This window comes from Canis lupus, chromosome 15 (genome assembly GCF_011100685.1).
Source record: "Canis lupus familiaris isolate Mischka breed German Shepherd chromosome 15, alternate assembly UU_Cfam_GSD_1.0, whole genome shotgun sequence".
Classification (NCBI taxonomy): domain Eukaryota; kingdom Metazoa; phylum Chordata; class Mammalia; order Carnivora; family Canidae; genus Canis; species Canis lupus.
Genome location: NC_049236.1, coordinates 26805328 through 26821643, shown reverse-complemented (window position 1 = coordinate 26821643; position 16316 = coordinate 26805328). Strand labels below are relative to the sequence as shown.

At 36.4% G+C, this 16316-nt stretch overlaps 1 protein-coding gene across 1 annotated transcript in view; it reads left to right on the top strand.

The window, feature by feature from the left end:
- Positions 1-15143, top strand: part of TSPAN19 (tetraspanin 19) — a 59998-nt gene extending 44855 nt beyond the window's left edge. The window contains exons 14-16 of the mRNA XM_038557603.1: positions 2399-2472; positions 12782-12839; positions 14708-15143. The gene's annotated coding sequence lies outside the window, so the exon portion shown is untranslated. The remainder of the gene's footprint in view (positions 1-2398; positions 2473-12781; positions 12840-14707) is intronic.
- Positions 15144-16316: the final 1173 nt, after the last annotated feature.

Genomic DNA, 16316 nt, shown 5'->3' with positions numbered 1-16316 from the left:
CTCATAAAAGAAAGCTAACCTAGTTCAGAGAGTTGAGAAGCATGCTCTGAGGAAGTTACATTTAAGTTGGCAACAGCAGGAGGAATAGGATTGGGTGCTGGAAGAGAGTAACACAGAGGAAGAAGGATATCAGAAAGTACTGATGAGGAAGAAATAAGTTGAAGGGTATTTGAGAATGACAGTGACCAAGGCTGTGGGAAGGGGAAGTAGTGAAAGATGATGATGAAAAGCAGCCAGTACCTTCAGGATGTTGTAGGCCACACAAACAATTTTTGATTCTATCCTAAGTGCCATAAAAATCTATTGATAGAATTTTAAACAAGGGTAAGAACTGTGATCAGATTTGCCTTTTAAAAATGTCACTATGGGACGCCTGGGTGGCTCAGTGGTTGAGTGCCTCCCTTCGGTCCAGGGCATGATCCTGGAGTCCCCAGATCAAGTCCTGCATCGGGCTCCCTGCATGGAGCCTGCTTCTCCCTCTGCCTGTGTCTCTGCCTCTCTGTGTGTCTCTCATGAATAAATAAATAAAATCTTAAAAAAAAATGTCACTATGACTACTGAAAGACAAATTATAGGTAGCGAAGGGGATATTCATAGTCTAGGTAGTACAGAATAAAGTTGTGGTCTGGGTTAGTGGCAATGTTGGTTCAGGCAAGTAAAGGAATTTCAATTGTATTTATGCAGTAAAATTAAGAGTACAGTTGACTCTTGGGGGGCTTGTGTGGCTCAGTTGGTTAAGCGTCTGACTCTTGATTTCAGCTCAGGTCATGATCTCAGGGTCCTGGAACATTGCCCCACGTTGGGCTCAGTGCTGGGTGTGGAGTCTATTTAAGATTCACAATTCAAATCCATGTCATTCAAGGATCAATTGTACTTGTACTGTACTTTATGGATCGACTATGTAAGGTAAAGAAGAGGAAAGTGTCAGCAAGGCTCCCAGATTTCTTGCAGGAGCATATAAGTAGAATGATGAAAAAGTAAACAGAAACTCCACCAGGAAAGATTCATGTAAACTGGGGTAACTGGATAAGATCCGTGCAGGGTATGAGTCAGGAGTGATAGGTTTCAGATGGGTAAGAGAGGGAGGAGCCATTAGGGAAGGATGTCTTTGCACACCCTTGGTAGGGATGGACACATTTTTGGTGTTGAGGATGGTGATACTTAGTCATAGGCTTAGGTAGATAGAGAAATTAGAATCCCTGAATGTCAGTCTTCATTTTGTAGGGGAATGAGCCATTTACAATTTGGACAAGCAAATGACATATTAATTATATTTCTCTTGAAATGAGTCAGAGGGTATTTGGAATTGGGAGAGGCTGCAGACAAAAACACTAAGTATAAAACTGTGCCAGAATGAATAAGCAAAAGACAAAGCCTCCAGTAAGAAAAAAATTCATTTTTAAAACCATGCTTTAAATTCATTAAATTTTTTTTTTATTTTGTGTGGTTTTTTTTTAATAATTAGAAACAGAGCAACAGTAAATTGTACTTTTAAAAGCTATTACATTAGTTCAGTACAAGATCATTGATCGAGGCTGGTGAGAATGAGAATAAAGACAAAGATATGAGAAAGTTTTGAGAGAAAAACTAAGAACAGATTAGAGTTAGCATGTGGATGATGAGAAAATAGTAGAGCTATGATTAAAGTAGGAAAGTCGCATGACTTTTTGAAAAATTCAGTGTTGGGAACGTTTAAAGAAAATATTCAGTACTCTCTATAGAAGAAATAAGACTATTGCTAAAGGAAAAGGTCAAATGGATAAATTCACAGAAAAGAACACATTGAAGACTGAGGACGGGATCCAAGGTTTTACTGGTCCAATGCTTGCTTTTAGCATTTCAATAATAGAGATAATAGGATTTGTATTTAAAGTCAGTAACTAGAAGAATAATGTTTCTTGACAGCTGCATATACACTCACTGGATGAGATTATAAATTAACTTGCTTAAAGCTATTTACTTTAGTTATGTCTGGGCACTGTGGTTTTACTTAGGAGACATGCCAGACGTAATTTACATTATGTAGGTATTAAGGGAAAATCTTGTGATGCTGCTGGCTTATGTTTCAGAAAAAAAGAGAGGGAGAGAGAGAGAGAGAGAGAGAATTTTTTAAATTACTCATTCAACCGGTTTTATTTTGGATTAATTAATTTCAGAAACTAATATTTTATGACTGTACTTTAGATGAAAGACATGAAGAGTATTAATTGGAGAAAATCTGCTAGCTTCGGTTCAATATATGACACACCATAAAATTTATCCCTAGAACTTGTTTTCGCAAAGTTCATTATTTAAAATATTTCAAATCAAATATAATATATCTACACAGCATTGAGGATTTTAAAGGAAAATTGTTTTAAATTATTTCTAGCATAAATGCTGTATTATTTATTTGCAGAATAATGACAAACTGAAGATTTGTTGTTCCTCTACTAGAAGAACTACCATCTGATTCAACAATTCCACTTCTAGGTATTTATCCAAAGATAATAAAAACACTAATTCAAAAAGACATATGCACCCTTATGTTCATTGCAGCATTATTTACAGTAGCCAAGATACAGAAGCAGCCTAAGTGCCCATAAATACCTGAGCAGATAAAGAAGGTATGATGTGTCTATATACTATGGAATATTACCACGTGATAAAATAGAATGAAATCTTGCTATTTGTGACAACATGGTTGGACCCAAAGGGTGCCATGCTAAGTGAAATAAGACAGAGAAAGACAAATGGTACAAGATTTCATTTATATGTGGAATCTAAAAACCAAAACAAACAGACGAAACAAAACAGAGCACAGACTCAAACACAGAAAACAAACTGATGGTTGCCAGAGGGGAGGTAGGTGAGAGATGGACAAAATGGGTGAAAAGGATAAAAGTACCTCTTCTGGTTATAAAATAAGAGACATGAATCTAATGTACAGCTTAGGGAATAGAGTCAACAATATTTTAACAACTTGGTATGGTGACAGGTAGTGACTAGATTTATTGTGGTGACCATTTCATAATGTATGTAAATATTAAATCACTACAGTGAATACAATGCAGTATGTCAATTATTCTTGAATGAAAAGAAAAAGGATGGACTACCTATTTAGGATAAAATATCAGAAATAGATTTTAAAAAGAAAGAATATAAGGGAAGGAACAGACGATACTTTGCCTCTCCTTATTAAAGATTGATAAGGAATTGCTGAATAAATAACTATTGAATGAATGAATGCATGTCCTATCATCTGTGTCATCTCAATAAGAGGCACACAACAAAGCTATAAATATTCATATTGTTTGAATTTGTACAATACATGAGCCATGATAGTATTCCCACCTCAAACCAGACTTTTTTTCCCTAAAGTCATTTTGAAAATGATCAAGCTTAAAGAAAATCAGCTTATAGTAGATAAACATGTACCAACCACCCAGATTCTATGATTAACTTTTTCTCTACTTGCTGGATAACCTTATTTTCTATCCATCCCACTATCCACTTATCAATGCATCTTATTTTTTGATGCTTTTCCAAATAACTTGCAGATATCAGTACATATCCCCAAATGTTTAAGTATGTGTGATACTAACTGGAGTTTAATATTTTACAGATTTTTTTTTCCTTTTGAGCTCAATTTTACATACAATGAAATGCAAAAACCTTGAGTGTACCATTCAGGAAGTTCAGGTGCATACACTTGTGCAACTTCAAATTTCTATCAAGATACAGACTATTGAAACCCCAGAAATTTCTTTCATACCCTTTCTCCATGCATTCCCACCAACCCAGAAACAACTATTTCTTTTTTTCTGCATAGATTAGTTTCTCCTCTTCTGGAACTTCATATAGCTTATACAGTATATAGTTTTTCTCATAAAATTTCTTTCCCCGAGTTCTCTGTGTTTGAGATTTCTCCATATTGTTGCTTTCCTATTCATTGTTGAGTAGTAAGCAGTCCTCCATATGAGTAGGCCACAGTTTATTCATTTTCTTGGTGGACATCCGGGCTGTTTCTAGTTTTGAGCGACTACAAATAAGTTGCTATGAACATTTGTGTGTGTGTGTGTGTGTGTGAACATGTGCTTTCACTCCTCATGAGTAAATTCTGTGCTACAGAGTAGGTGTATGCTTAATTTTAGAACTATTGCCAAACCAGTTTTCAAAGTGATTATAACAATTTCCACTCCCACCAGTAATACATGAGCACCCGGCTGGATCTGCATTCTCATCCACATTTGAAGCTGTCAGTTTTTTTTTTCAGTGTTAGATATTCTGATAAATATAAGTTTTTTTTAATGATGCTTATATTTCTGAGCTTTTCATTTATAGATCACAGAAGTAATGTTTCATTCTGGTTAGGAAGAACTCCAAATACATAATTCTATGAAACGGATTCTTTTTCCTTTTTCTTATTGCCCCCATCTGCAAGATACGACAGCAAGTTTTAGAGACTTCTTGCCTAAGAATCACACAGGAGCATAGGATAAGGAGTTCTAAGTAAGGCTGCCCCTGCTCAGTCTCAAGACTCTGTTGGAAGTCCAGATGGGAGCCCAGAAGATTTGTGAGCTCCATGTGAGGCCTCTCCCCTGCTGTCCTCAACACCATCACTGTCCAGCAAAAGAGTGGGAGCCCAGAGTACTGCATGTTCCTGGCAAAAGCCTCTTCCCTTTGCTGTGTTGTATTCACATCCTTGCCATCACTATCTGCGTGAAGTTGGTCAGAATTCATTTTGTTATGCCCTAAACATGGGATTACTTCTGTCAAGGGAATTGAGGACATCCAGATCATTCCTCTTCTTCTGAGTACAAGTCCCTTTGTCATTCTATTGGCAACTATAAGACATTATACATATTTTATTTGTTTGGGTCCTGCCACTAGGATATAAGCTCCACGATGGTAGAGATTTTTTTTTCCAGTTTTTGTTTATTGTCGTATACTTAGCACTTAGAATACCTGGAACATAGTGCGTGCTTAATAATCATTTGTTGAAGGGATAAATTTCCTTTGATAAGGAAGTTTCATGTCCTGAAATGGGAAAAACTGAATCCTACATATAAATGAGAGAAGCAAACATACAAGTTATTAAAGGACTTGCTGTAGTTCATACAAGTTACTCACTGCAGTATCGAACCTCTGACTAGTCTCCTAACTAACTGAATCTTAGTCTCAAAGTTGAAATATTTTTAGAGGTCCACCTTCCCACCTCATACAGAGGTAAATTCTCCTATGTATTTCATATGCCAGCTTTTGATTGACATTTCTAGTGCTAAAGAGACAGTCAACAGTTAAAATAATATTTTTCTTGTCTTGACTCCCATTCTTTTCAGTGTTCTATACTATTAACTTATTTACTCATCACAATGAACTTAACAAGTAGGCATTATTAATATCAGCCAGATAAGAACACTTTATAGAAAAAGAAACTGCAGCTAGAAACGTTAGGTTGGAATTTAAAGCTGAGGAGTGTAGTTCCAGAGTCTTTAACTATTACACTATGCTGCTTGTCAGACACATATGCTGAACAAGTAAGACAGATATGCTGAACAATTTCAAAGGGGGTACAACCAAAAACCAGTTCTATGAGTCTTGAACCCCCTAATTCACTTGGGTAAATAGACACAAAAGGACCGAAGAACTAGATACTGACTAGAATCTTCCCCAGGGGAGGTGGGTGGGGTACTCCTTCTTTCTCTCAAGCCAAGACAAAGAGGCTTCAATGGATCTCTCAGAAAACTTACTTGTCCCCTAAACTTGGGAAAGTATGGTGGATTTGTTCCAGACTCTCAGGTGTGAATCTAAATGGCAGAGATGGGCCAGGCAGCTGCTCCAAAGGCAAGGGTAAAAGGATTTTGCCACTAGTTAGCATCAACTTTCCTTTCACACTACTTATAAAAGCAAATACTTTGGAGTGTTCCCTGAGGGCCTCACTGGTCACATCTAGAAGAGAGCAAGTAGGCAGAGAGATAATCTTGGGCCTTGGCCAGTAAGATTGTTTTAGAGGAGCAGAAGAACATTAGTGTTGGGTAGCAAATATCACTATATTCTAAGGGGTTGCAAGAGTAAGCAAGAAGTCACAAGAGAGTAGAGAAAAGCATTAAGCGGGATGAGGGAACTGCATATGAGCACGGGAGCCTCTGAAGAATGCCCACTCTCACTTTCCAGCCTCCCCTATTTCAATTCCGAGGAATCAGAGCTGTAATAAAAGGAGAGTTAGAAGCCTAAGTCAAAAGGCGACTGACTATACCCTTGAATGAAATCAACAGCCTTGACTTGTACATAGGAGCAGCTGTTCTAAATATTGAATCGATGTTGCTCTTTTGTGATTTAAAGAAGCCAAGGAAATTTTAATTACCTAAGAATAAGGTGTAAAATCATGAGACTGCCCACATTTTTATCTAGAGGCAGGAAAGAACTCCCCCACAGAAGCAAAAACAAATCTGCTTTCTGATTACATTTCCTGACACCCACTTATTCAATGTACTGGTTATAATGAAGGACCTCAAAAATCCAGGATTCCTGAGGTCATGATCCAGTCCTTTCTACTACTGATGTGGTGGAGCTCTATCACAGCACCAAGATTTCAGAGCAGATTGGTAGTTTTTCACCTTTTTATTATAGAAATACAAGCTTGTTAATTGCTTTTCTTCTATGATTCGAGGAGAGGATTGCACTCAGACATATGTGAACTGACACCATATTTTTAAAGTAATTTTTGGATTATGTATTCTTGGTGGTTAGGAGTTGTTTTGTTTTGTTTTGTTTTGAAGTAAAGCAGTTTTCAGTCTATGCTTTCAGAATTTTTCTCCTCTACCGATATTTGTTATCTTTGGAACATAGAGATAAAATTTAATGCTAATGATTAGGCATTAAATGATGAACAGGATTTGCTGCCAAATGTGTTTTAAATCAGACAATGTTGTCAACTAAACCTAACCAGATGATTGTTCTGATTTATTAAACTTATCTCTCTATGTATGAAATAAGAGTTGGAAAAATACAAAGTATGTCCAATATTTCCAAATTGGATTCAGAGAGAAATAATCTATGAAATAGGTATATAAATGGATGGGTGGATGGATGGATGGATGGATGGATGGATGGATGGATGAACAGACAGAGAGAGATAAAATACTAAGTTTTTGATAGCATAGGCTTGATGAAGGAGGGTCATTTAGAGTAGATTTGATCTCTCTCGTGAATAAATAAAATCTTAAAAAAAAACTAGAGTAGGTTTGATGTAATTAGCAAGACCTACCAGGAGGTAGTAGAGAAATCTAAAATGTATAGCCTCCCATCACAAATTATAGCTGCTCTAATTATTATTCCATCTATCGAGGATGGATGATGTCTTAATCTCTATCTTATTCCTCTCTATGATGGAGAAGATGATGATTTTTTTTTCCACATCACATCTCTGTAAAGTATGTCAGTTCAAAAAGGAAAAATGCCTGTGCCCACAAGAGTCTTCCATTGCAGCATCAAGCCAAATTAGCATGGGTTGAGGTTTGTTATGTATGCAGTAATGGGATTCCCAGCTCTTCTTTACCTTTTCCAAGCAACCAATAAATCCCATTCTCCATTTTTTTATTGTGAAAATACAGAGGTTAATACTGGATAGTATTTCAGTTCACCAAATAAGTGGGCCAGGATGAGTTGCAATATCCTGTTTAAAAATCACAGAAATAATTTCAGAAAGCATTCAATGACTATCTCCAGATCATCAATAATCTGGGTGTATCAATATTTATCCAGAAAAACATAGAAGGAGGTGGCTAGTTTCCAAAAATAGCACAAAACAATTCCAAAGTCGCCAACAATATATGAAGGAAGGGATGCTCTGGGACTTGTCAACCTTGTAGTTTAACAAGGCCACTTGCCTGCCCACTTACTTCTCCTTCCTTATCTTAGAGCACTGATACCCAGACCAAAGAAGTTTAGGTAGATCTGTTGAAAGAGAGAGGCCACATGGAGAAGCAATAAAGAGCCGGACATTCAGTAACAGCCACTATTTCACTGTAACTATGTGAATAGTCTGAGCAAGATCAGTAGGGAAAGTTCACGTATGGGCCCCAATCAACCACAGAATCTGAGATATAACAAAATGATTGTCACATTAAGCCACTATAATTGGGGCTGGCTTGTTACACAACAATAGATAACTGAAAGAATAAGATCCCTTAAATCTTGTCCTCCCTTAAACATGTTGAATTTCAGTTTCTTTTTTCAAGCAAACAAATAAGCAAATCTACTACTATTAAGGCATTGAAATTACTTTTTAAATTGGTTCTTGACTTTTTACCCCACACATGACATGTCATCTATCTAGAAAACATATCACATGAAAAGTCCCAACCCAGACACACCATGACAGAATGGACTACACTATTCCCTTCCCCTGAGAGGCAAATAACAAAATTAATGAACTACACAACCACTCCAATTACAAATGTTGCTATCCAAACAAGGCCTTGTAGAAAGCCAGCACAGTGACAAGAGATAGCCAAAATAGACTGAGCCCATTTGTTTTGAGATTCTGTGCCAGAATTAAAATGGTAATACTGTGTGGTTACATTTTGTGCAGATTTGAATCTTAAAACTGTGAGCTGGTGAGATGCAAAATACTAACTCTTACTTTATAATATAAATCTCAGAAATAAAAAGGAATCTTAAGAATCACAGGGTTTCAGAGGCTACTAGCTACTATTTACAAACTGAGTTTACATTTTTAAAAAGATTTATTTATTTGAGAGAGAGAGAGAGAGAGAGAGCGCTGACATACTCACAGGAGCACACAAATGGGGAGGGGGTGTGAGGAACAGGGATAGGGAGAGAGAGAATCCCAAGCAGACTTCCCCCTGAGGGGGGCTTGATCCAGGGTCCCTTGAGATCAGGACCTGAGCCCCAATCACCAGTCAGAGGCTTAACCAACTGAGCCACACAGGTGCCCCAGCAAACCGAGTTTATGTTACTGTCACATGATAGTTATACTAGCGGGTAAACAGAAAGACCAAGTATAATCTAGAATTAACTGAGTTTTCAATTTTGAAGGCTGTGAGGAGTAAGATGTTTTACATACAATGTCACTGCCCAGAGTGTTTCAATCTATGCTACCTAAGGTGGATGTGGAGATGAGTGAAGAGGAGAAACAGCTTTCAACACATTTTTTGAAGACTTAAGAACTCTGTCTACAGAAGCAAAACACCAACATTTAAAGGGCTCTCTTAGGATTCAGGAGATCCGAGTGGACTCTATTTTTTTTTTTAATTTTTTTTTAATTTTTATTTATTTATGATAGTCACAGAGAGAGAGAGAGGCAGAGACACAGGCAGAGGGAGAAGCAGGCTCCATGCACCGGGAGCCCGATGTGGGATTCGATCCCGGGTCTCCAGGATCGCGCCCTGGGCCAAAGGCAGGCGCCAAACCGCTAGGCCACCCAGGGATCCCCCGAGTGGACTCTAAATCTAAATCTGCCACTTACCAAATGAGTGATGTCAGATACCTTACTTAGCTTCTCCTTAAGTAGTTCAATGATGGGATTTATCTATTCTATTCCATTTATTTATTCACTAGTGAACTTTTTTGAGTGTCTACAATGAGCCAGGCACTCTACAATGAGAATATAAACATGAATATATTGCGATTGTTGGTACAATAGGACTGATAACACTTTATAGGGAACAGAAATTGTGTATAATAATCTCCAGAGTATACTTTAGCTTGAAAACTTTGTAATTTGGATTCCCCTTGATGTTCCAACACAAACTAAAATTCAAAATGAAAAAGACAAGCTGAACGCTAATTTTATTTCTGTTACAACCCTGAAGCTATTAAGGGAGTAAAACATGTTCAAAAAAAGGCTCTTTGCTTTGATAGCATAATAGCACCCCTATATAGTTTTGTAATATTCAATGAAATGTTCCATAAACTACAATATAATCACTGTGCAAAGGTATATTTATCTTGTAATATTCTGTTGACTTGCAGAAAGTCCTTCATTTAAGTGTTAAAAAATTGAATGTATAAATTGAAACACTATAATAATATTAAAATTCCTTGTACTTTACTTTTGCAAGACTGAAAAATCAGTCCTCATTCCTTTTTTTTGGAATCTAAATGCAACGATGTCTTGGGGATTTATGAGAAGTGGGAGGAGCCTTGGAGAGAATTTGTCATATTTTCAGGATTTCACAGTAGGGTCTTCAGATTACCTGCCTCAAAAGTCTTTAGGGATTGGACACCAGGGCGGCTTAGTGGTTGAGCATCCGCCTTTGGCTCAGGTCATGATCCCAGAGTCCTAGTATTGAGTCCCAATTGGGCTCCCTGCATGGAGCCTGCTTCTCCCTCTGCCTATGTCTCTGTCTCTCTGTGTCTCTCATGAATAAATAAATACAATCTTTAAAAAAATCTCTAGGAGTTTATTAATAAAAGCAAATTCAGATAATTGCCCGGTCCTAGTGAAAGAGAATTTTTAAGGCAGGTCTTGGGATTCTTCATGCTAATAAGCTCCCATTTGGTTCATACACACCCCAGTTCATGAGTTACATGTTATATTCCTGCCAGATAGAAAACTGAGGCACTGAGAAATTAAGTGACTTATTATTACTAAGTTGTCTAATAAAGTTCTTCCTAAAAGCCAAAGAGAGCAAGAGTGGCATTTGTGAATAGGTTCTACGGTGGAAAGGAAGAAAAAGAAAAAAGATGTGAGAAAGATTGAGAGCATTTTTTCCAGTCTGCTTTTTCCGTGTTTGGATCTATGATGAGTATATTTATTCCTTTCTATCCCACTGAGAACATTTCTTCAGCTCTTCACTATTCAACGGGAATTTTAAATGCTGTTGACCTAAAGTCTGCTTCAAATCATTTGACAAGTAAGACAAGTAAAGTCACAATAACTCTATTCTCTCAGAATCATGTCAAGCTTAATACATATTCAAGACAGAGTAGAAGGGAGAAAAACTGTTCCCGCACAAACGACAGAATATATTTAACATCACCTGTGTCTCATAGATAGTCTGGGTGACACAGAATGCGCTTATTAAAACTATACCGACACGAGTAGTTGTAGTTCATAATCCTCCATCTTAAGATAGGTAATTTATTGTTTAGAAGCAAATATATAATTGAGTAAAATACCTTGGTCTTTAAAACTTAAACTATGAAATCACCATCGACCACAAATAAACTCCCTAGGTTTGCCTTAGTCTGTGCTATCCTTACATTTAATTAGTAAGAAAGATATATGCACTTCATATACCAGATAGATACATAACTGGTGTTTAATGATTGTTTAAGCCATAAATCATACTTTGTTCAAGGAGATTTTGAATAGGTACAAGATTGTATATGTTTTATCATGTGTAAATAAAACATATTTTAAGATAGTTAATATATTTATTCGTATATGCCCTATTAATGTATGAAGAATGAAGAGTATTTCGTAGATATCTATGCATATGTTTTATTATCTCAAATATATTTCCTTGTGGGAAAATAGAATTGTAAAAGTCTTGTCCTTTGGAAACCAATCTCCTGAGAACATGGTGCCAGATATTTACGACACTTTCTTTAAGAAAGAAGAAAACAGAGACCCATTTTAAAATTAGCTTTGGGGCAACTGTTACTTGGACAAAGAACACTGGTGTTAGTAAGATCGTCCTGTCTGGATTAAGGTTGTATGCCACACTGCTGGTAGAAATTAATTTTTATTTGATATTGAATTCTTGATGAAGTTTTAACTTGTCAAGAGTTGTAAGCTTATAAATGTGTGTATATGGTGAAATTTTATTCAATTAAGTCTCATAATGCTCTAGGTATTTTACTGTTCTGAAAAGGAGATCTCTGAACATGTTGTTTCCTGTACCCACAGGCTAATCCTCAAAGTGTACATTCATAACTGAACATTAGTTACGATTTTAAAATAAATCCTGTGGCATTTACAAGTCAAACATGCATTATTTCCTATACAACACAGCTTTTTATGTTGACATTTTTTTGAGTATAAAATGGAATTAAGGGCTTTTCATGTCCTTATTCTTAAAGATGTCAAGAAATCTCACATTTAACAAGATTACCAATGGAAATAAACTGGAAGTGCAGTGTTGATGCATATGTACTTCTAAAGAATCAATGTAATGCTCTAGTACACTCCAAACTACATGTTCCTGTAAATATATTAATTTAAAGACTAACATACTTAGAGGACTTTTATTCATCTCTCTTGACATAAAAGCATGTCACTGCAACTTAATAATAAAGCAATAGGTAATCTTTTTATGTTACCCATTTATTTGTTTAAATTTTTAAAAAGATTTTATTTATTTATTCATGAGAGACACAGAGAGAGAGGCAGAGGCACAGGCAGAGGGAGAAGCAGGCTCCATGCAAGGAGCCCAATGCAGGACTCGATTCCCGGACTCCAGGATCACACCCTGGGCCAAAGGCAGGCGCTCAACCACTGAGCCACCCAGGCGTCCCTATGCTACCTATTTATTTAACCATGAGATTTCACAGAAAGCTAGTCAGGATATTGAACTATAAACCTTAACTAAAAACGGGAGAATATTTGGCACAAACACTGAAAAAATAATAATTATGTTATAATCCTTACGGGAATGGATATTACCTTATGCCGGAAACCACCTTCCTACCTAGTATTGTAAAATCAAACTTGTGGATGAAGTCCTAAAGAAGTGTTATTACTACTTATATGTATTGAAAGGCTGCTACATTTCACACACTCTGCTAACACTTAAAATATTTTTGTTGTTTGTCTTATTTAACCTCGCAGCAGCCCTGTGAGTTAGCTGTGTCACAACTGAAAAAAAATTGCGCTAAAATGGATAAAAGTAAGTGGGGTACAGTTGACGTGAGGTAAATCTACAACTTTAAATCTGAGCCTGTTTCCAAATTTTAATGCTTAAAATAGACTCATTAACTTTTAAGGAAATCATTTTGAAATGTAAATATCTGTTCTATGTAGGTATGTCTCCAGGAAAATGCCTTTGTTATTACACCCATGAAAATTATGTTGGCTGAAAGTAAATTATGGTTTCAGTCACAGCATACAAGTGAGGCAGCAGATTATCACAGTGGCTGGACCTCTGTTTAGAATATACATTTTTGAGTCTGATAAGCTGGGTTAAAATCCCAGCCTTGCTGTTTACTAGCTGTGTGACCTTGAGCACATTACTAGTATCTCCATACCTTCATTATAATATCTGCGAAATAGACATATTAAGAATACAAATACTCATATAGAAGATTGAATTCATGTATATCAAGTTCAGTGCCTATGGGTAGTAAACGGGATGCACACGTGAACTACCGTTCTATCACACCAAATATTCGTGGTTCATGATCATGACATTATAGAGACAGATACCAAGTGTTATATTTGGAGAGGAGACGAAGGAAATCTGGAATTAGAAGAAGGAGAATATGTACCTTTAGCTAATTATTGAGATAAAAGTGAACAGACTCATAAAAATAAGAGCTGATTATGGCATTTATATTTAACCTAGAATAAATTAACTTATTCAACAAGTATTTACAGAATGAATTGTGCACACCAGGCATTATGTTAGACATAAGAGATGTTAGAGTAAAGGAAAAAGGCACCACTCCTGAAAAAGAAGAAAATCTTGACATATGCGACAACATGAATGAATCTAGAGGACATTATGCTATGTGAAATTAGCCAATCACAGAAGGACACATCCTGTGTGATTCCATTTGTGTGAGGTTTCTAAAATAGTCAAACTCATTTAAAAAAATATAATATAATGGTTGCTAGGAGCTAGGGGAAGGATATGAAGCAGGACTTGTTCAAAGGGTATAAACTTATGTAAAATGAATAAGTTCTAGAGATATGCTATACGACATCCTTGTGCATAGTTAATAAGACTGTGTGTTGCATACTTCTATTTTCTAAGATGGTAGATATCATGTTAGGTGTTTTTCCTATAGTCTAAATATATTTTTTTCATGTAAAAAGAGGCTCTATCCCTGCCCTTTTAAGGCTTACAATTCAGATTTGTACCAATAACAAATGAAGCTCAAATCAAATGACCTTGCTTAGTGCAGCTATGAAACTGAGATTCATTGTAGTCTCCCAAATCTGTTCAGCATAAATAATGTCTATTGAAATAACTTATTACTGCAGCATTATATACAGAAAAAAATCCTCTGGATAAGCCTTAATGTCAGTGAATGTAGCACAGATTTATGTGAATATAAATCCCTCATTAGATTTAGGAGGGAAAGAAGAGTAAACTTCTGTACAAAGTGTAGATTTAGGCAAGTAGCAATTGGCAGCAAGGTAAAAAAATATTATAAGGGGCATGGTCAAATGCCTAATGTTCTTTTATTTTCATCTTACTTTAAAATGATACCTAATTTCCTATAAATTAGGATTTTCTTATAGAGTAAAATTATATAATTACAATCATTTCAATCACTTCTATAGAAAAAAGTCAAGCTGCATTAAGTAGATATTTTTAAAGTTTTAGCAGTTAGCAACTTAGAAGACAAAGTCAGCAGAAACTGACTCTAAATAATGGAAACAACAAGGTTGGTTGGTTGGTACTATCAAATTAGACTAGAAAGACCATTAAAAAATTAGTTTCATTGTTTGTTGTTTGACTTTTAGATTGTAAGAAATCTGTTAAGGATCGTCAGTGTTCATCAAATATCAATGTGTCCTGCTTTATTTCAGAGACCTCACATGTCTAGCCGGGTAAAGGAGGTGACTTAACCACCAATTTATTGCAAGAGGAAGTGAAGATATGGGTTGCTTTGCTTTAAGGCAGCCGAGAGTGTGTGGGTCTCTTCAACTCTTTTCTTCTCTGTGTAGCTGGAAACAATTTGAAGAAGATGGAGTTGCAAGATGGAAACAATCTAGATTGTTCAGTCATTAGTTAGAACAAAGTTCTTGTAGAAGAGCCACCTGAGTCACGCTGGATGTGATGTGAATAAGAAATAAACCTTTTGTAGGAAGCCTCTAAAATTTGGGGGTGGTCTGTTGCAGAAACTGGCATTAATTACTTTGGCTAATATATAGGATTATTATCACTTATTTTGGTCTAAATCTCAAGATTCCCTTGGGGAAAACTTTTATGCCTTTTTGATTATAACTTCCTTCCTGGCCTTTGTGTTACCACTGCTGCATGTTTTCTTTATATCATTGTTGTTAATCAGTAGGTAGACTCTGACTTTTTGTGCTTGATGATTGTTACGGAGTGGCTTCCTCGCCCCCCCCCCCAAATTCTATGCTCTCCCTAATAAGCTCCAGAAAGAAATGGAACTCTGATGATGTCATATAGGGTTTTATTTTATTCATTATCTCTAGAGTTCAGCACCATCTCATTTAGAATTCTTGATTTATGTATGTGCTCTGTAAATAGTATTCCCCACTCATTTCAGTTCCTTTATCCCCCCCAAACATCAAAAAAACCCAAAGAAATTCATAATCTATCAATGCAATCTAAATTTTTATCTAGTCCAGCACATTTAATGCCATGATCACTGAAATACTCTTCATAATTGACCCCAGAAGCTACACAAAGATTTTCCATCTTGACCTAATTATGGCCACAGGAAAGATTCAAACCATCTAGAGAAAGGATATGGCATCTATGTTTACATCCAATTCCCACTGGAGATAAAGTAGATAAAAGGAATAGAAACCAGCCCTTCAAACTGGATGGAACACAGTATTTCTGGAATGGTGCAATAAAGACAATAAAAATCCACTTCTCCATAAGAGCTATGAGAAACTGTAGATAATTGGCAACAATCACTTTCTCAGAACTACAGAAATTAACCAAAGGCTTGTGGTAATCTGAGGAGAAATGAGAGAATCTTGATTAAAAACAGTGCGCTTTACAGTATTTTAACTTGCCCTTGCCCAACTCCATGATAGTCTTGAAAACCAGCAGCTTCCCAGCCATGATGGTAGCTGTTAAAACCAACAGGTTGACACACTGGAATTTGGCAGACCAGGTGTGGGGCACCGCAAAACTCCTCATCCCCTGAGAACAGTTGCAAGTGTACCCGTCTGGTAGCTTCCAGAAAAACAAAACAAACAAGACAAACACCCTATTAATAAGACTTGGGGAAGAAATCTGAAAATTTATATTGTCCCATCACAAATTAGAGCTGCTGTATGTAGTTGGCCTTCCATTTAAGGAGGATGATGTCTAAAATCCCACCCTATTCCTCTAAAGCTCCTTCAGATGGAAAAGGTCATGACCTTTTCTATCTTCCTGCATCGCATCTCTGTCAGGTAAGTCAATTCAGCGAGGAAGAATGCCTGTACAGAGGGA